At 41.5% G+C, this 19,954-nt stretch overlaps 1 protein-coding gene across 1 annotated transcript in view; it reads left to right on the forward strand.

Moving 5' to 3' along the window:
* Positions 1–19,954, forward strand: part of LOC134443953 (testican-1-like) — a 126,331-nt gene that overhangs the window by 21,834 nt on the left and 84,543 nt on the right. The gene's annotated exons all lie outside the window — the stretch shown is intronic.

Consider the following 19,954-nt stretch of genomic DNA (forward strand, 5'->3'; position numbering starts at 1 on the left):
CAACAATATCCTTAGTGTTTCTTTTCCAAGAACAAATGCAGCCCTCTCACTCAATTGCCTATTAAAGAGACATTTCTGCATCAATTACCAATCAGATGGACGGAAGTGTGGAAAATGTTCTTTTGAAAATCCAAACAGCCCAAAAATGCCTTATAAAGAAAAATTGAGCATGACCAAGTACCCACAATACCTCCTTCTGCAGTTACTGAGAATGGAATATGTTGGAGGCAAAACAGTGAAGAATATGGCTCCTATTGAAATTGAAAATATCACCATTGTTGACAAGGAGAAATATGAAGTCATTGGCACCATCACTCATATGGGCACAGCCACAGCAGGACATAACAGAGCATATCTCAAGGATGGATCCAGATGGTTTCTTTGTGAAGATTCCAAATTGCCTCGCACTAAAAGTCCAGTTGACACACCGTCTGAGCAGAATTACTTCATTCTTTTACGAAGGTGTGAAAGTTTGCCTCTCATACAAGTGCCTACAAAGGAATGCTCTGTTTTAATTGAGCCTCTGCCAGAAAAGCTTTCATATGCTGCAGCAGTGAAACAACCAACACAACCCTCTCTTAAAAGCTGCCCCTCTACGTGCAACATTTTTCAGATAACAAAGCCTGAAGCAGACAAAATGTGCCGAGCTAAATCTAATGAAACTCTTCAGTCTCGAGAAATAAAACCAAAAACTATTTGTAATGGATGTCACAAAGCTTTTGCACGTCTCACCATTCACTTGAAGAATAGTCTTTCATGTAGCAAATTATATGATATGGATGCACTTGTCAAAAAACAGGAAATGAACAAGAAAGCTCAAGCTCAAGCAAGATTGAAAAAATGTAGATTGAAGCAACAAACTGAAGACCCTGAAGGTTATCAAACAAAATTAAAAGCAGAAAAACAACAGCAAAGAATGCAAAAGAAAAGCCAAGATGCCTATGCTTATAAAGAGAGAGAGGCAAAAAGCAGACAAAAACGCAGAATGGAAGAACGTGAAAAGCTTTCATATGCTGCAGCAGTGAAACAACCAACACAACCCTCTCTTAAAAGCTGCCCCTCTACGTGCAACATTTTTCAGATAACAAAGCCTGAAGCAGAGAAAATGTGCCGAGCTAAATCTAATGAAACTCTTCAGTCTCGAGAAATAAAACCAAAAACTATTTGTAATGGATGTCACAAAGCTTTTGCACGTCTCACCATTCACTTGAAGAATAGTCTTTCATGTAGCAAATTATATGATATGGATGCACTTGTCAAAAAACAGGAAATGAACAAGAAAGCTCAAGCTCAAGCAAGATTGAAAAAATGTAGATTGAAGCAACAAACTGAAGACCCTGAAGGTTATCAAACAAAATTAAAAGCAGAAAAACAACAGCAAAGAATGCAAAAGAAAAGCCAAGATGCCTATGCTTATAAAGAGAGAGAGGCAAAAAGCAGACAAAAACGCAGAATGGAAGAACGTGAAAAGCTTTCATATGCTGCAGCAGTGAAACAACCAACACAACCCTCTCTTAAAAGCTGCCCCTCTACGTGCAACATTTTTCAGATAACAAAGCCTGAAGCAGAGAAAATGTGCCGAGCTAAATCTAATGAAACTCTTCAATCTCAAGAAATTAAACCAAAAACTATTTGTAATGGATGTCACAAAGCTTTTGCACGTCTCACCATTCACTTGAAGAATAGTCTTTCATGTAGCAAATTATATGATATGGATGCACTTGTCAAAAAACAGGAAATGAACAAGAAAGCTCAAGCTCAAGCAAGATTGAAAAAATGTAGATTGAAGCAACAAACTGAAGACCCTGAAGGTTATCAAACAAAATTAAAAGCAGAAAAACAACAGCAAAGAATGCAAAAGAAAAGCCAAGATGCCTATGCTTATAAAGAGAGAGAGGCAAAAAGCAGACAAAAACGCAGAATGGAAGAATGTGAGAAGCAAGACCCGGAAACTTTCAGGGCAAAAGAGACAACGGGCAGAAAACAAAGACGAAAAAATGAAATGGAGCAAGACCCTGAGAGTTTTAGAGCAAAAGAGACAACGGGCAGAAAACAAAGACGAAAAAATGAAATGGAGGATCCTGAAAAATACAGAATGAAGGAAAAAAGCAAAAAACGTCAACAACGCCGGGCAAATGTAGACTCCGTGTTCAAAAGAAAAAAGGCCTTCCTAGATTCTATTCGCAGTGGAAGAATTTATTTCTGTATTTGCTGCCACCGCAAACTGCATGAAAATCAGGTCATTGAACTGACTGAAAACTGGCATGAATCAATGGAACAACAGTATCCAGGTGCTGTAGAGAAGTACATTGGTGTTATTCCACAAAGAGAAGTTTATCCTCCTGTCAGTAAAGGAAGTGATCAGCATCCTCTAGTGGGAAACTGTGTGTGTCATACCTGTAAGAGATACCTGGAAAAGAACCAAATGCCTCCAATGTGCAATCAAAACAACTTGCAATTTGTTAATCTTGATGCTCACCCTGAGCTAAAACTCAAAGAAGTAGAGCAACAACTTATTGCACTAAACCTCATCTTTCAAAAAATTGTATTACTTCCAAAAAGTCGCATGAACGCCATGAAGGATAAGACTGTTAGTGTGCCCGTGAATCCATCTGATATTACACAAACATTGACAAAACTTCCAAGAACCCCGGCAGATGCTGGTCTGGCAGTTGTCCAATTGAAAAGACGACTCAATTTTCCTGGTGTTCATGCCCAACAGCTGATTGATATACGCAAAGTCATCCAAGCATTACATACCTTTACCATTATGGGAAATCCACACTATCAAGGCATACTGGAGGATCCTGACTTTAAAAAGAGGTGCCTAGAAAGTGATCCTGAGGGTTATAAAATCCTATTTCCTGAGGAAGAAATTGAAGTGGAAAACTTGGTTATTAACTCCCAAAATGTTGACAAAGAATTAGAAAATCAAAACAGCACACAAGAATCAGCATCAGTTGAAGACCAAGACATAGATGAAGATGAAGAGTATGAAAGAAATGATCCAATTAGAAAATCTCAGTTTGATTACAACCGATCCACATGCTTTGGAGAAAATCATCCTGAAATTCATGTTGAGGAAAATCTTGCCCAACCAACTCAAGTTGCTCCAGGACAAGGTAAAATTCCTAAGAGTATTTTGTATGAAAAGGACTTTGAAGTCAAATCATTTCCATGTCTATTCCCTGATGGAAAAAATGGAAAAGACCAGCAAAGAACAGTTTCTGTCAAAGAACAAGACTACTGGGTTCATAGAATATTAAATGTCGATGAACGATGTGGCAATTGTCCTTCATATGTCTTTATGGCTGCAGCTCACACAGAACTCAAGCAAATGAATCGTAACATCAACTTATCTTTTCAGCGTGGGTTGGAACGAGTAAGACCAGATGGTTCTTGTGTCTACTCATTGGAAGACCCTTACATGGTACTTGATAACATTAAAAATACACCAAGGTATTGGAAAAAGGCAAGGCATGAGCTGTATGCAAAGCTTGAAAATCTTGGACCTTTCATATTCTTCTTTACATTGTCCTGTGCTGACATGAGATGGCCTGAGAATTTTACATCATTGCTGGAAGGCCATAAGATCACATATGAATGTATAGATGGAAAAGAAGAGTTCTATGTTGATGACAAACCTATCGACGAATTCCTGAAAGCATATCCCAGCAAGCATGAGTTCATCAGAGGCAATCTCTTAAATGCAACTCTTAATTTTCAACACCGGCTTCGTATGTTTCTGAAACACATCATGCTATCCAGTGGATCTCCACTGACTCTAAGTAATTACAATTATCGCATAGAGTTCCAGCTGAGAGGTGCTCCACATGCCCATGGCACTCTGTGGATGGATTGGCAAAAATTTTCTGCTCTACCAAGACCAACAGTGAAAAACATCGTTCAAGCCCTAAACCTAATAAAAGCTGGAGATGCCCTTGACTTGGCGCACAAATCAGCGTTGGTTCAATTTGCTGACTTATTCATCTCTGTGTCTTTGAAAGATCCGTCCACAGCTGAAATTGTCAAAGAAGTGAATGTACATAATCACACCGTCAAAGCCTGCAGAAAATATGGAACTGATTGCAGATTCAACTTTCCTCGGTTTCCAATTCACAAGACCATCATTAGTGCACCATCCAAAATTACCTATCCTGATGAAAAGGAAAGAAATATTAAAATGAAGCACCACAAAGATGTCTTAGAAGGAGTGAAGGAAGTCCTTCAAAATGAAGACAAGTTCAAGCAAATTTGCCTTTACAAACAAAAGCGAATTGACGAAATAGTTGATGAGCGCAAATTAAAGTGGAGACTTCAGCAGATGATTGAGAATGGAAAATATGAAAAGAAGGAAGCACTTTCTGTCCCACAGGATTTGCTTAAAGAACTTGAAGATGTGCTTAATTTGGATGGAAATGCACCAATCACTGCCCTACAGATTAGAGAGGCAACTCTTGAAAACCACTACATTGAGATGGAGACATTAATACGGCAACGGATTGAAAATCTCCTCAAAGCCGTTAGTCCAGACAAGTTTGACAAAAAATCTAATCTCTCTCTATTACAGCAATATGAACAGGCTTTGTCAGTCAATAAGAAAGGTTACTCAGTTCACTATAAGAGAGATGTGGACGAAATCATGGTGAATACTTTCAATCCTGAATGGATATCCGCCTGGAACGGAAATATGGACTTTCAGTTATGTCTTGATTACTTTGCAGTGATAACCTACATAAGTGACTACTATTGTAAGGATGATAGTGGCACCATGCAGATTTTACAGGAAGCTCTCAAAGACTCAATGAATGATAATCTAAAAGAACGACTCAAGAAAATGGTGTCAGTGTTTTTAACTCATCGCCAAATGGGAGAAAGCGAAGCATATTTTCGAATAATTCCCAGCATGCACATGAAGGACTCTAATGTGAAAACTGTTTTTGCACAAACTGGATTCAATCCAAGTCGATACTTGGAAAGAGTAGATGAAGAAAATGTGGATCAATGTGAGAAAGTAATTGAAGTGGACGGAAGAAATGGCAAGTACCAAGAGAAACCTTCCCTTTATGACAAATACATCAGACGAGATTGCAAGACACAACCTCAAATCATAAAACTTTGCTACGCACAATTTGTGAAAAGATACCAATCTGTTGGAAAGATAGATGATAAGTATGACTTTACTCCAAGGCAAGTTCCAAAACAGTTTGATGAGGATGGAGCAGCACAATATACAGAACACATTATAACCAGTAGTTATGATGATCATGATTATGTTTTTGAGCTCCCAAAGTTCATCATCATAACAAATCTGAAACCAGGTGAGCTTCCATTCATGAAGCTCAGATCTCCACAAGTATTGCGCTTTCATAAATTTAATCGTGAAAAAGAGCAACATGAATACTTCTTCTCAGAGCTTCAGCTCTATCTTCCTCACAATACAAACCTAAAGGAAGAAAAAGACAACTTTGAACAGTGCCAAAAAAGATTTCTTTCTTCAGATATTCCAAAAGTCAAATGTAAAATAATGGAATTTCTTGAATCTGTTGAGGATGGGTTGGCCAAAGCACAAGAGCTTAAAGACAATTCTGTTGGAGATGAAATGGACCCCCAGAATGAACAGGACAGGGCGGAATGTGAAGAAGAAGGAGTTTCTGAGCACCCTGACTATGTTTTGCTCAATCCAGAAAATTTGGACAAAGAAGCTGAGTCAACATCGACTGGACTTTTCAAAACTGTTGAGCTTTGCTCTCAGGAGGAATTGGAGTCTCTCACATCAAGTCTTGATAGTGATCAACGTTTGGCCTTGAACATTATTCTAAATTATTCACAACAGCTGAAAATGTCAAGAAGTATTCCTACTTCCATAGACCCACCATTGCTCATCATCCAAGGTGGAGCTGGAGCAGGCAAAAGTCTTTTGATACGAGCCATGGGACAATGGTTTGAGAAAATGTTGCGTCAGTCAGGAGATGATCCAGATAAGCCCTACATACTCATCACAGCTTTTACTGGAACAGCAGCCGCAAATGTGGATGGCATGACTTTACATAGTGCATTCAACTTTAATTTTGGAAACACATTCCTATCCCTTGGAGACAAAACAAGAGATGAAAAGCGAGAACAGCTGAAAAATTTAAAAATGGTAGTCATTGATGAATACAGCATGGTTAAAGCAGATATGTTCTATCAATTGGATTTACGGCTGCGTGAATTGAAACAAAACACAGAAGAGCCATTTGGAGGCTGCTCTATTATCTTGCTTGGAGATCTTCTTCAACTAAAACCAGTCCTGGGAAGATACATTTTTGAACAACCATTATGTACTGATTACCATATAACTCATCTGCTGGACCCTCTTTGGAATAAGTTCCAAGTGCTACTATTGACTTACAATCATAGGCAAGGGGAGGACTTTGCTTATGCTGAAATTCTCAATAGAGTAAGAACTGGTGATCAATCTAGTGAGGATTGTTCATTTCTTCAACAGAGAGTGAGACCAATGGGACATGCTGACATTCCAGAAAATGCTCTTTTTATTATCTGTACTAATAAAGGAGTTAATGAAGTCAATGAAGTGAAGCTTGAAAGTATGGAGGCCAATTGTCATTCATTTCTTGCCAGCGTATATAGGTCTGGTAAACCAGCTAACAACCCCAAAATAGGGAAGGATGGATCAGTTTTCAACACACCTTTGCAGATGGAACTTAAACTTAAGATTGGTGCTCAAGTTATGCTGACACACAATTTAGATGTTCTAGACTCTCTAACAAATGGAACCATTGGGAAAGTTGTTGGATTCGAGAGAGATTCACAAGGGGTCATCAAATCAGTGCTGGTCCACTTCAAAGACAAAAAATCTGGGAAAGAAAGAAGAAAAAGGAATTCAGCAGTAACAAATCAACGATTTCCCAACACACCAGTCACCCCCATTGAAAAAATTGAATTCAGATTCAATACATCTAAAAATCCAACATCCCAAAACGACTTCATGACTGCAATTCAATTTCCACTTAAACTTTGTTTTGCCTGCACAGCTCACAAAATGCAGGGCAGTACTGTGGTGAAGCCCGATTCATTGGCAATTGACCTGACATCCGTGAGAGAAGCAGCACAAGGATATGTTATGATGAGTAGGGTGCAATCAATCAATCAATTGTTTATATTAGAAAAGTTTGAGACAAGCAAATTATACCCTTCTCCCTCTGCATTAGAGGAACTGAAAAGATTGCAAGGACTTTCTCTAAATGCAAAAGCCAAATTGCAAAAGGACAACACTTTAATCACAAGCCTAAATGTACGCTCTCTCTCTCGCCACCTTAAGAATTTGAAAGAAGACCCAAAAGTATGTGGAAAAGTTATAGCTTTACAAGAGACATGGTGCAACCCTGATCAAGAAGATCTGACACACATTCTCCAACTACCAGGCTATAATGCTCATTTTGTAAGTCAAGGAAGAGGCAAAGGAATCGCAACCTTTTACAAAGAGAATTTCAAAGTCTCGGGATGCATCAACAACCACCTCTATCAAATGTCTAAAGTCACAGATGGAAATATGTCTGTGATTAATGTCTACATTTCACATGGAGCCAACAAGAGAGACTTTCTGCAAGATTTAGGTACCCTGGTTATGGGTTCCAAAAGCTGCTTTGTGGTTGGGGACTTCAATATTGATTTTCTTCAAAACCCAAGTGATTTGATCGTCAAAACCATGACATCTAATGGTTTCAAGCAAATTGTGAAATCACCAACACACAATCATGGTGGACTCTTGGATCACGTTTATGTCAAACAATTGGTTAAAGACATAGACATTTGTATTGACTTTCCTTTTTATTCAGACCATGCCATGATTGCTGTCTTTGAACCTCCTGACATTTGAAATGGTTCCCTCTACATTTTGGTTCATTTTCCATGTTATATGGACATTTTGTTTCGTTATATGTTGTTCAGCAGTTTGATTAATGAGCGCAATTGCATTGTGTTCAGTTTTGCTTTTTATGTTACATGGGCATGTTGACTTGATTTATTTGCAATATGTTTTTTTTTTTATCATAGAAAGACTGACAATTGTTGCATTTGCACTGTATGTCACTTTGTGTCTTTGATGTAATTAAATTAGTTTGGTTTCAAAGTTTTCTTGACTCTCTTCTGTTTATATTTAAGAAAATGGGTTTTTAATCTAAAAGCTGGCTTCATTTTGCAAATACACCCAATTCTCATTATAAAGTACACGCATATAACACATTTCCACCTATAATGTTTGGATTCTCAAATTTTTTCCTTTTTTCTATAGTTTAAAATACCTTCAATATGTAAATCTGCAATTGAATATGTAATTGTTCAGTCCTTTCAAATGCGTTATAATGGGAATTGAGTGTGTATCTTTTCAGCAAGTGACAGGTTAGGAGGAGGTCAAGGGGGCATTTTAAGGGGGGGGGGGGGGGATTAGGGGGTTGGAACTGGCATAGAGGGACGCATCTGTTGTCCGCCTGTCGGCCTTGTTCTCTTGACTGAAGGAACTCAGCATGTTTTCTAGAATGTGGTTGTCTTTCCCCACATACTCGTAGTGCAGAGGTGGGCATTATCAGGTCCAGGGGTCACCATGCAGCCCACTTAGTCCTTTCATCTGGCCTGCAGATCCTTACAAGAAAAGCTAATGCTTTCAGACGGTATTTCATTACAATACGCAGGACTTAAATAGACCACCAATTATATCTTATTAAAGACACAGGCCAGTTGCCTGCAATATTTGGCCTTTCAGTCAATAACCAAAACCCAATTTGGCCCTTTGCCCGAAATGATTGACCACCCCTGTCCTAGTGCATAAAAAACTATGTTGAGCAGGAGTATGGCATTGAGACACCTGGAAGAAGATGTTACACGACAAAGTGAGAGAGAGTGAGAAAGGCAGCAGAATGTACGAGAGGGAGAAGGAAAGACAAATAGGAGCATTGTGAAACAGGAAGAATGAAAGAAAAAAAGACAGAACAAGAATGATAGATACAGGGAAAAAGAGAGACAGTGACCGAGAGAGAGCAAATATAGAGTATAGAGAGAGATTGTGCGAGAGACAGATGGAGACAGTACTACTGTACTCAATAAACTCCTGAGCATCCTGGAGTGGAAGAGGCATCAGCACTGACGAATATACTAAGAAGGACTGTGTCAGCAATGACACAAACTGTGATTGCTCAGGGAAAACACACACGCACACACACACACACACACACACACACACACACACACACACACACACACACACACACACACACACACACACACACACACACACACACACATGCTTGCATGCATGCTTGCACACATACACACACACACACACACACACACACACACACACACACACACACACACACACACACACACACACACACACACACACACACACACACAACTACATGTTGATCCTTCTCCTCCTCTACTGTCGTCCATGATGGATAGTGCAGAGGATGAACTGTGCTGCTCACTGCAGCTCTGCTGTTCTGACTTCTTACCTCTCCCTCTGCTGACTCCTCTCTCTCTCTCTCTCTCTCTCTCTCTCTCTCTCTCTCTCTCTCTCTCTCTCTCTCTCTCTCTCTCTCTCTCCTCTTTTTGTACCCCCAATTATCCTCCTGTCCCCTTCATCGTATCAGTTGGCTGCCCTGTGATAAGAGGCCTTTGGGAATAAGCTATAGGAATGGTTACGCACACACACACACACGCACACGCACACGCACACACACATACACACACACACATAAACCTAAGCTCATCCACCCCTCCTATTCAGCCAGGTACCCCACCCGCTCCTCTCTCTCTGTTCTCGCTGTCTCTCTGTCTCTGTCTGTCTGTCTGTCTGTCTGTCTGTCTGTCTGTCTGTCTGTCTGTCTGTCTGTCTGTCTGTCTGTCTGTCTGTCTGTCTCTCTCTCTCTCTCTCTCTCTCTCTCTCTCTCTCTCTCTCTCTATCTCTCTCTATCTCTCTCTCTCTCTCTCTGTCTTCTCCGTTGTCGCTGTGTCTCCACACTGGGCTATTAATTGTGGCCTGGAGAAAAGTACCAGTGGCTTCTTCTCCAGAGTCGATCGATTGCCTTAATTCAGTTAATAAAGTGCCAAGCTGTAACACAGGCCTGCTCTCAGCCCTGCTCCTGCTGTGTGTGTGTGTATGTATGTGACTGTGCGTGTGTTTGTTTGTGTGTGTGTGTGTGTGTGGGGGGTTTATCAGGTTTTAGATTGCAAAGTGCCAGACAGGGACAGAGAAAGTCAAGGGATACTAGAAGGAGAGAGAAAAAAGAGAAAAAGTGAAGCTTGAAAGAGTGATAGAGGGAGGGAGACAGAGTGATGCGTGAAGACACACTGTGTAGCCAAGGCCCCTTGGTGTTTGTGTGAGTGTAATTGGTTGCAATTATGCCTCCGACTATGTCTTGTCAGCAGGCCTACCAGGTGTGCAGACCCCATAGCTCTTCCGTCGGATCTTATGCTACTTCTTATTTAGGCCCTTATGTGTTCATTAAACTGTATTTATAAGCCGCATGAAAATGATTATTTCAGCCGTTGATGTCTTGTCAGGGAAATAATGTCAGCCTTCAAAAATCTAAAGCCGATAGGCCATTGGAGAATTAATCACCGCAAGTCCGGGGAAAGCACAATTTAAGGGCCAATTTGCGATAAACTGTCAATTGCAAAAAAAAATGAATTATATACGGTGAAGTGAAGGGCTAGATAAGAGATGAAATATCTTGCCCGCCGAAGCACAGCAGCGGGCAGATTTGAGCTACTTGTGGCTAATTGTTTTTTATTCCCCCTCTTTTCTCCTTCCTCTCTTCCCAGCGTGGGTGTGATCACTGGCCCATGACAAGTTGCCATTTGTAACCCTCCAGCATAATTGCCTTTTCCGATCAGTGGCATATTAGTGCAAATGTGTCCAGATTTGACCGGCGCTCCAATCATTGCGCATATACATGTATGGAGCTGCAGTACTGTGGTGCTTGGAAACAAACATCTAGACCTAACTAATTTAGGCAGGTTTTTGCAGTCTGGTAATTAGAAATGTTGGAACTTGGAACTTGGAATAACAGTGGGGTTTTTTTTCAAAACATAGTTTTTTTCAAAGTGTTCTGATGTTGATCTTCGGTATTTTAGCGAGACCACCAGAGAGAGAGAGCAGCAGTTCTAACCAATTGTCGACGTATAGACATGTGACCCTTTTGAATTACATGTGTGGATATTTAACATGGCGGTGCTGAATGTTTGGGGCCCCTACAGAGAGAAGATTTGGTGGGGACCAAGGCAATTGCCCAGTTCGCCTATTGATAAAACCTGTTCAGAGAGAGAGAGAGAGAGAGAGAGAGAGAGAGAGAGAGAGAGAGAGAGAGAGAGAGAGATGCTGCCTGTTTCAATTTTTGCCAATTCTGACCTGTAAAATAGCATTAATTTTCTAAAACAGATGGTATTTTTGCTGCCGAATGAAAAAGGCTTTTACACATTCAGATTGATGCCAACTGTTCAACCTCCCAGCTTGGCAAACGCTATAGCAGCCAGTTTGCTTGTGTTTTTTACAGGATGGAAAAAAAGAACCCTTCAGAACTACAGTAGGACTGCCAACTCTTGTCTTATAATGGAAACTTATGAAATGTTAAGAGAGATGGAGGGTGGGAGACGGGGCTGGGGTGATGAAAAAAGGACAGTGAGAGATAATTGAATGAAAGATTCAGCAGAGAGTTTTGGAGAAAGAGAGAGCGGGAGACTCACAGATACAGTGATACAGAGATATGAACAGAGAGTGAGCTACTGGCAGTGCTGGGAGTAACGGCGTTAGAGTGTAACGGCGTTAGAGTATAATGGCGTTACTAACGGAGTGTCCACTGGCAGCTGACAAAGCCAAGGAGCAAATGGCAACGCCGCATAAATCTGTACCAAGCCAGCTTTTAATATCCTCACATTCACCCTTTGCATGCATGAGAACAAAATAGCTGAAACGTGATTTGCTAAAAAGTGTTAAGTGGGCGGAGTGTCGGCTATCTTGCTCCCACGCGCGTAAACACAAGTCATTCTACACACAGAGCAGGGAGCGCATGAAGTATAGAAGACACAACGGCAGTAAAGCCGCGAGGTTGCATGTTCCAACGGTAAATACCGGAATCATTTCGTGCTAGTTGCAGTCAAATGCAATAATGTTTATATACATAGTATACAGTGCATTGGAAACAAAGTTATGTCCGTAACAAGCGACTCTAATTTCACAAAGCACCTCTCAGCTTTGCATGGTGGCAGACCCCCGTGCAGCTAGTTTCAGCTGTAGCGAAGAGGGAGACAGAGGCAAGCCAAACCTGATTTCTCAGGACACGAGTGAGCTCAACAAAATAATCGTCAGTTATGTGGTTGAAAACATGTCTCCCCCATCCACTGTGGGGTCGGAGTTGTTAAGGGCTCTTGTTGCAAAAGAAATCCATCTCGTGGAAGAGAAATGAGCACATCCCTAGATATGTTGTGAAGAACTGGATTAATATTCACCACTGATACTTGATAGTAGCATCTTAAGCAAAAATAACATCACAGCCAAAATAACATCACAGAACAAGGATGAAAATCCAATTTAACTGTTCTTTCGTTTCCTTGCCATTTTAAGCAAAAAAAAAAAGTAACACAAAAAAAATTGTTTTCCTGGTAACTAGTTACTTTTATGGTGAAGTAACGCAGTTACTAACACAATTGCTTTTTGGAGAAGTAACTGATACTTGTAATTAGTTACTTTTTCAAAGTAACTTTCCCAGCACTGGCTACTGGTAGACAGAAAACCCCCATAAAAAAATCCTCACTTAACATATTTATAACAAAATGTATGAACTCCTATATGAGGAATTGGCCCCTTTCAAAACATGGGCCATATACTGTAAGTACGTAAGCACTCATACACATTCCATGTACAATGTCTATTATGCAGTATACGGTATGAAACGCATGTGTATGCCTTGCTTGTAGTGTACAGTATGACGAAAATATGGAATGGGACACTTTTATAGTTTGTGTCAAATAATGGTGCAGTCGCTTTATGAGTCACTGTAAAATGTAAAAGTACCTGACTGCGCAACTTTGAGTGGCAAATGGATGGATGAATACTTGCCAGTGTCTTCAGCAGAGTTGTATAAAGTAGAAGAAGAAGTACTTTTCCACATGTTATTACAACACTAGCCATATGATATTACGAAGTTGAAATCATGTAATATCATCCCACTAGTGTTGTAATTACATCTGTAAGAGTACTTTTACTTCTACTTTATACAACTCTGGTCTTCAGTCTCTCCAGACCTCTCTCCACTGACATGAGGGACCATGTACAGTAAACTGCCACCTGTCCATTATAGAGAGAGAGAGAGAGAGAGAGAGAGAGAGAGAGAGAGAGAGAGAGAGAGAGAGAGAGAGAGAGAGAGAGAGAGAGAGAGACCGTACTGTACAGCTTTGAGTGGCAACAAGAATGGATGAATTCTCGCCAGTGTCTCCAGTCCTCTCTCCACTGGCATGAGTCCCCATGTACAGTAGACTGCCATCTGTCCATTATACAGGCCACTTGTGACTCAGCACAATTTAAGAGCATGGTAGAAAAATAACAACCAATCTTCTCACATGGAAGACAAATAACAACAGATGTTCTCACATGTTTACCAGCCAATTGGCATCTGTACTGCCACCACAGAGACTGGTCAGCATGGCCATCTGCTTTGAGAAGAGTTAGATAATCATGCAGAGAAGGGAGAAAAGAAAAAAAAGTTGCATAATTTCATCAAGGCATAGATACGATTCATGTAGTTGAGATGGTTGACATTTTTCACTGTAAAACTACTTACAACTTGTTTCTCAGAGCGTATCTTTAATTGTAATTATGAAATGTATCTTTTTGCTGAGTTTAGAATAGCAATCCGCATAATTAACCTGCGCAAATGCAAGTCATATTTTAATAGGCCCATGGAGTAATTACCTCTGTGTTAGGTGGATGGAGTTGAATAAACTGAACTCAGTCTACAGTATGGGTCATTGCACTTAAATCACAAGAAGAACTCCCCTGAATGTTTTCCACTTGTGCCTTGAATTCCATGAGAGTTTTATTTGATGGGGATTTTGATCTCTTTTAGAATGAAAAGAGATAGCCCCTGGAGTATATTGCTGCATTCACACCTTGATAGTCATGAGTTTCTATGGGCTTCTGAAAGCCCTTTGTTCCCCTCCCTCAGGCCTGCTGTTTAATGTGGGTTTTGATATCATTCTTGCCCTAGAACATTACAAATAGGAGAAATAAAACAGTTGAAAAAACTTGTGTAATGCACCACTGCCATATCTCTTCCATGGCTTTTAAATTAATATTCCACAATGGTTTTGAGGTTGTGCCATGGTAGTTCAGAAACAGGCATACCAATATGTAAGTGACATGGAAAACATGCATTGTGAATTTCATACATGTAGTATATCGGGAACATTTTGTTAACAGTACTGTAAATAAAGAGGTTCAGTCATTCAGCTTGCTTAGAAAGGACAAACTCATTTTAAACTGTATGATCATGAGATGACATTCAGCATATATTCCTGGGATTCATTACTTTAGCAATTTTGTCTTGTCATACCAGATGGGGGTTTCAATATCTGTTAAGAAAGGCAACATGTGAAACTATGAATAAATATTTGTTCCCTCTAGTCTCTACTAACGAAACAAGTACATACATCAGGATCCCAAAGATCAGTCAGTCGTCACACAGCTCTGCATCATGTTCACCATTGCTGTTGGTCTTCTTTTATTTAGACTTGTGTTAGCCTTCCATAGCCCAGACACATCAAATCCTCATGAGGATAGTAGGAGCTCCTCTTTGGAAGTGTCCTCACCATGTTTTAAACACCCACTTAAAACACAACTCTATGAAACACAACTGTTGCACTATAACACAACAAGGTCAGCGCATACAATATGCTGGACACGTGCTGGACATCTGCTGCACAGACCAGACCAGACCTACATAGGAGAATGTTTGAAAAAGTCAAAGACGAGGAGCAATGTTTTCACAGGAGCAGAGGCCTTGATGGTGGGGTTGCCAGGAGCAAGCTTCTTTTACTGACTGGGCCTCAGGGGTGAACCAGTGCTACACCCCAGGTGGGTGTGTTGAAAGGGATAGCTGATGAAGAATAGATGAGCTGATGCATCCTCCTGACTGAATCACTGAGGCAGCTGGGCTGGGGCAAACTATGGGTCCTCACAGGTGGTTGAAGTTTGGCTTTAAATGTTGTTTGCAGGTGCTCTCAGGGTACAGAGACAGGAATGTTGGAGCCCTATGAAACAGAACAATGTTGAGGTCTGCTCTAATCAACAACTAAGTAATGCTGCCAAAGATGCACAGTTTATAATGCAAATGTACACTGTTGCTGAATTGAGCACATAAGTGCCCTCCATTGCCCAGAAACTTCATGTCCCAATAAGATGGGGGGGGGTTACACATATCCTTGTGGTGGTACTGTCTTACCACCACTAAACCAATGCGCTGAATTATCAGAATTCTTTGTTGGAGTACAATAGCAAGGTCTGACTGGATGCAGGACACACAAGTGTGTTTGCGGCACCACCCAGACCAGACCTCCTTTTGGGCATTTTTGAAGAACTGTACTGTGTTCAAAGGAGCAGAGGTCTCTTTGATAGTGGGGATGCCAGGGCAAGCTTCTTTTACCCACCAGGCCTTTGGTTTCGACCCAGTGATACACCCCAGAGCTGTGCTGAAAGGGATAGCTGCTGGCAGGCAGCTGAGGGCCAAACCTCAAATGACAATGAATGAATAGCCTAAGGCCGCCGAAGAATGGGCAACAGGTAGGTTGATTGAAGTTAGAGTCAAAATGTTTCTTTCAGGGAACAGAGACAGGAATTCTGCAGGCTTAAAGAATTCAATTTGTGGTCTACTCTAATACACATCAAGGCACTGCTTCCAAAGACATACATTTTTAATGTAGATTTACATTACTGCTGAGTTGAGCATGAAAAAAATAAGGACTAACAAGAACTACTGGGCTTTTCAGCATAGTATATTTTTCAAAATCTGCACATGCTTCAGAAATACATTTCAGAGAAGTGTGAGAGGGAAAAAAACATATCCCACTGGCATTGCTGAGCTGTTGATTTGCCCATGTTGTCTGCGTCACTGGTGTTTACTGTTACTGTTAGTTGTCTTTCATTTTCACTTTTGTTAACCTTCCAGCTTCTTGTCACAGGAAAATGTATAGGGAGAACGTTATGCACAGTACACATGTCCTTGTGGCGGTTCTTTCTGACCATCACTAAACCAGCACACTGGATTCTTCAAAAAGTGTCTACCTACAGTACACCAGAACTCCACTTGGGGCACTTTTGAAGAACTGCAGTGTGTTTATAGGAGCAAAGGTCTCCTTGATGGTGGGGGAATGCCTGGAGCTAGCTTATTTTACCAGCCAGACCTTTAGGGGTGAAAACAGTGCTGAACCTCAGAGCTGTGCTGAAAAAGAATAGCTGCCAGCAGACAGAGAGGCACACCCCTGATGGCCCCTTGACTGAATCTTTTCAGGTGGATGAAGTTTAGGTCAAAATGTGGATCCTCACAGGGCAACAAAGTTAGAGCCCAGAAATAATTCAATGAAGTGTAAAATAAACATTTTGAGGAGGACTTCTGAAACGATTTGATCCTCGATCTCATTTCCTTATTACCAGGTAATTTCAGGTGAGTTCCAACAATAGCAATAATAATACTAGAAGCAGGGCAATAATACAGACAGACATACAGTATATGGACAGACAGACAGCAAGACTGACAAAAACAACACTTCTTCACTGCAAACCATGGCCTGCATCTCTCATGCTCGGGCCCTGAAAAGTGTGAGCGCATGAGAAAGGAGAGGCTTGTTAAAATGTACTGCAAGGGTATCTGTTTAAATAAGACACTAGGCCATGGGGAATTAAGATAAGGAAATTATGAAGTAAAGGAAGGATGTGCCTACTATTTATCACCCAGCTGTCACCACACAATTATACACAAGACAAAGAGACATCCCATCCCATGCATATTTTACGACAAACATCATGAAAGCTACTAGTTAATGAAAAAATAAAGTTTTATTAAATATTGTACAAAGAGACAAAGATAAAAAAATCCTGCTTTGTCGTGTTTCCTCATTAAATCCATTGTTCATTTAGACACTTATTGTTCGAAGTAAGGACATACAATTGTGTGTGCGTGTGTGTGTGCGTGTGCGTGAGTGCGTGTGCTCCCCTTTGTGTTGGTGTGTACGTGTAGATTGAGAACACGTACTGTGTTAACACAATACAGCTCCAACCTATTTCTGGGTATGTCCTGGCAAACCTACACGCTCTGCAGGCATTGCATCAGCTAACCAGAATTGTAAAAGTCAGGCATCCAAAGATGGAGTGTGTCTGGACAGTTTGTTGAACATGCACACACACTCACACACACTCTCTCTCTCTCTCTCTCTCTCTCTCTCTCTCTCTCTCTCTCTCTCTCTCTCTCTCTCTCTCTCTCTCACACACACACACACACACACACACACACACACACACACACACACACACACACACACACACACACACACACACACACACACACACACACACACACACACACACACACACACACACACACACACACACATACAAACCCTGGGTTATCAGCAGTCCTAACACCACTCTGTGACCGCTGCTGCTTCTGTTCAACCCAACTGATTACAAAGAGACATGCAGTCCCAATGTCATTTTCAACATCACTCACACTGGTATTCATTTTGTAGGTGTAGGGCAAGCTCAACACACACACACACACACACACACACACACACACACACACACACACACACACACACACACACACACACACACACACACACACACACACACACACACACACACACACACACACACACTCTCTCTCTCTCTCTCTCTCTCACACACACACACACACACACACACACACACACACACACACACACACACACACACACACACACACACACACACACACACACACACACACACACACACACACACACACACACACACACACACACACACACACATCAAATAGGTGTGGGGTAAGTCAACAGGAGGTATGCTGGAGAACTCTTTGAGAAGACTTCGAGAGCTGAAAATGAGCAAAGGCCCAGAAGACCCAGAAGGGCCCTCTCTCCCTCTCTCCTCTCTTTGCTGAAAATCTCTCTCTCTCTCTCTCTCTCTCTCTCTCTCTCTCTCTCTCTCTCTCTCTCTCTCTCTCTCTCTCTCACACACACACACACACACACACACACACACACACACACACACACACACACACACACACACACACACACACACACACACACACACACACACACACACACACACTCTCTCTCTCTCTCTCTCTCTCTCTCACACGCACACAGGTGTTAAAATACTTCCTCCATCATGACGTATGAAATGTAGAGATTGTGAGTAGAGGGAGTAATCTCCCGCCTTATGAATTCCCAAATGCTCGCAACTGCACAGCACTGGTGCTGAATTCATTCTCACTAGCGTCTCACTCTCTACAGTTCACATCACATCTCATTAGCTTCTCCCTCTCTCTCTCTCTCTCTCCCTCTCTCTCTCTCTCTCTCTCTCTCTCTCTCTCTCTCTCTCTCTCTCTCTCTCTCTCTCTCTCTCTCCCTCTTGCGTGCGCTCTCTTGCTCTCCCTCATAACGTTGCTTGGCTTGCCTCATTGGGCACAAATTTGGAAGGATATTGCACCCCTTTCATTCTCTTTAACATCCATTCTCTCTCTCTCTCTCTCTCTCTCTCTCTCTCTCTCTCTCCCCCTTTCTTTTTAATGTTTCTCTCTATCTGTGTTTCTTTCCAACTCGCCGTCTTATTACGCGACACTGTCTCTCTGCTGAGTTCTCCCTTCAACCTCATGATACGCTGCTGGCAACATCAGGCATCTGAGTCCTCGTGTGATCCCCCACCCTGTTTACATCTCAATTTACCTTCTTCATGTTCAATCGCTCCTTCACTCTCTCACTCCCCTCCCTCATGCTCATATTCATTCCTTCACTCTCTAATTTTGTTTTCTCTTTCTCTTATTTACTCCCTCTCTCTCTCCCGCTCGCCATTCCTTGCTCATTGATGCAGCCCCCAACACTCTCTTTTTTCTCATCCACTCTCTTGTTCATTTTCTCTTTCTCTTTCTCTTTTCGTCACTCTCTTGCTCGTATCACTGGTTTTCTTACTTCCTCACTCTCTCTTTCTTCCCCACTCTTTCCATCTCTCTCTCTCTCTCTCTCTCTCTCTCTCTTTCTCTCTCTCTCTCTCATTTTTCATTTTCTCTCTCACCCTCTCTAACGCCATTCCTCACTCATTCACCCATTTCCTGACTTGCTCTCTCACCTCCTCTCTCGCTCCTTCACCCTTTCGCTTGTTAGTTGTTTTTTTTCATTCCCTCTCTCCTTCGTTCTCTCGTTCACGGGGTGTCTCCGTCTAATGGTTGCCAACTGAGTGGGAGTTTATAGCAACTGCTTTCACTTGCTGTGAAAGTGAAAGTGGCTCAAACGTATTCAACTGGGGCACATCTGCTGTTTCGCTGCCTAGCAAGAAAAAAAGAGACAGGCAAATGGCAGTATCAGAATTTATCAGCAAAGAATTTACTGCAGGTGATGTCTGTGTATGTTTCTCTGTGTGTGTGTGTGTGTGTGTGTGTGTGTGTGTGTGTGTGTGTGTGTGTGTGTGTGTGTGTGTGTGTGTGTGTGTGTGTGTGTGTGTGTGTGTGTGTGTGTGTGTGTGTGTGTGTGTGTGTGTGTGTGTGTGTGTGTGTGTGTGTGTGTGTGTGTGTGTGTGCGCGCGTGCGTGTGAGTGTGTATTTTTTGTGGGAGAAAATAATCTGAGTCAGACTCTGTGTGTGTGAATGTGTACTCCTCTGGGATTAAATACGGAGAATTA

The sequence above is a fragment of the Engraulis encrasicolus genome, unplaced genomic scaffold (genome assembly GCF_034702125.1).
Source record: "Engraulis encrasicolus isolate BLACKSEA-1 unplaced genomic scaffold, IST_EnEncr_1.0 scaffold_40_np1212, whole genome shotgun sequence".
NCBI classification, from domain to species: Eukaryota; Metazoa; Chordata; class Actinopteri; order Clupeiformes; family Engraulidae; genus Engraulis; species Engraulis encrasicolus.